Source organism: Episyrphus balteatus, chromosome 1, assembly GCF_945859705.1.
Source record: "Episyrphus balteatus chromosome 1, idEpiBalt1.1, whole genome shotgun sequence".
Taxonomy (NCBI): domain Eukaryota; kingdom Metazoa; phylum Arthropoda; class Insecta; order Diptera; family Syrphidae; genus Episyrphus; species Episyrphus balteatus.
Window position 1 is genome coordinate 143,326,694 of NC_079134.1, and position 2,061 is coordinate 143,328,754.

The following is a 2,061-nucleotide window of genomic DNA, read 5'->3' on the forward strand; positions in this document are numbered from 1 at the left end:
AAAAGAACATTATACTACCGTTATCTCAAAATTGTGAATAGGAAATTGATTGAAATTTTGTACACATAACATTATATTCCCACTTAGTATCTGCCTACAGTATAAATTTCATACATTTATCTGTTTAAGAAAAAAAGGATACAAACAAAAAACTGCTAAAAAAAAACTATAAAAAAAAATTGGGGCGAAAAAACTAGCTTTTTCGGTCAAAAATTATTTTAGAAATTCTATTTTCTGCTTATGCATGCGCATATCTAATACCTATATCAAAATCAAAAAAATAAAAAAAAAACACCTGAAATTTCCCCTAGCAAAGTATGCAAGTGATTTTCAAAAATTCATGTTTTTGTTTTAAAAAACCCTTCATAACTTGATTTAAAATTTTTTTTTTTAGAATTTTTTCAATGTCTTTGTCAGGCTTACAATAAATTTATCTATCGATTAGATTAAATACGACGTAGCGTTTAGCAAATAGCCCCTTTTTTGAAATTTCGTTTTACCATTATTTACCCTATTTAATTATTGAATTTTTTTCACCTTAAGATTATAACCTTTCAAATAAACAATAGAAATTTTTTGTATCTCTAATTCCTAGTATACATATGTAGTTTGTTTTCAATTGAAATTTATGTCACACTGCTAAAAATTTCTGACGGAACGGGAGAAAATGGCGTCTTTTTTTCGTTAATGTTACCATGGTTCATCGATTTATAAGTCGTTATCATGTCAAAAAAAAAGGGGTATGAAAACCTTGAAGTGCCTTGATCTCATGTTTTTATATTATCTAGTCTGTGGAGTTATTACCTTGAAATTTATATATCTTTAGAATGCCTTCTCTTCCGTTGCAATACCTCAAAAATTGCACAAATCACAAAATACGATCAGGTATGTGTGCTACTTCCTATTCAATTATTTCACCTTATCATCACGAATTCCAGCGTCCAAATGAAGTGTTTATTATCTCGAAGAGAAAGAATCATTTCTTAGACTTGTTCGAAATTTCAACCACGTTTCAAAGAGAGAAAAAGAGAGACATGATTCAATTTTCTCAGACCAAACCAACGAAATAGAGATACCAGGATCAGGATGCAAGGATACTATTCTTCAGCCTTCGTGATGTCCTCGCTAGCCAAGTCATGTATGAGATAATTTAAGGATTCTTTGTGGTCATCACAAAACGTTCATCTTAAGTGGCAATTACTGCTTTTCTCTGCTTTCAGCCCCTTCCGTTGTCCATCTCTTTCGTGCTCCTAAAAATATGCAATGTCAGTAAAATATTGAAAATTTCTCACCGCTATCATTTCTGTCATCGACTACAACAGTCGGTCATTGAAGTCAGGTACCTATGACCACCATAACCGTAACATAGACGACGACAACGATAACTTTCGAGGACGATTCCAAGAAAGAAGACCAACAGGGACGAAATAAGTAAAAAAGAACAAAAAAAAAAAACTTTCAAAATCAATTTAGGTCCACTCTCTTCTCTCTCAGATACAATTGATCTTTCAAACAACCAAGGGCGTCTGCGGCCAACCGGAAGAGTCTGTAGATAAATATTGTTGCCTTCTCAACCTGAACTAATAAGCTATTTGATTTAGTTCTCACAGGACCTCCTCGCTCAGTCGAATCGTTCTCATTTTCCCTCTCGGGCTCGTGGTCCCTTGCATCCTGTTTCCAGCACGTTTCGGAAATTTTCATTTCATTTCCATCGAATTCAACGACGACAACGCCAACGACAGACGTCCATCGATGATGATGATGATGATAGCTAGAGCTAGCAATGGGATTGCAATTGGAAATTGCAGTTGACCATTGAAAGGACCAAAAACTAAAAATAACAAAAAAAAAAAAAAAATTGAGGAAATTCTCCCCGAAAATTTGCTGAAAGAAAACTTTGTTGGAACCACCACAAAGAGTGCAGCAGCCAGCAGCAGCAGCACAGGGAAAACGCATCCGTTGACCACCATCTGAGAGTATACGAACGTTTCTGGAATAATTTCCTCCCAAGTTTCCGTTTCACTTGACCGAGTGATTGTAAATTTTAATGTCTATGCGCTC

General features: G+C 34.5%; 1 long non-coding RNA gene across 2 annotated transcripts; it reads left to right on the forward strand.

Annotated features, from left to right (window-relative positions):
* The first annotated feature begins 1,082 nt into the window (after positions 1-1,082).
* On the forward strand, positions 1,083-1,783 carry LOC129921051 (uncharacterized). 2 transcript variants are annotated; one of them, XR_008773454.1, is made up of 4 exons: positions 1,083-1,138; positions 1,221-1,431; positions 1,495-1,544; positions 1,602-1,782. It is a non-coding gene; the product is annotated as an uncharacterized LOC129921051 (long non-coding RNA). The 2 variants fall into 2 exon arrangements; XR_008773453.1 differs by having other exon boundaries at positions 1,089-1,431; positions 1,602-1,783.
* The last annotated feature ends 278 nt before the right edge of the window (positions 1,784-2,061 follow it).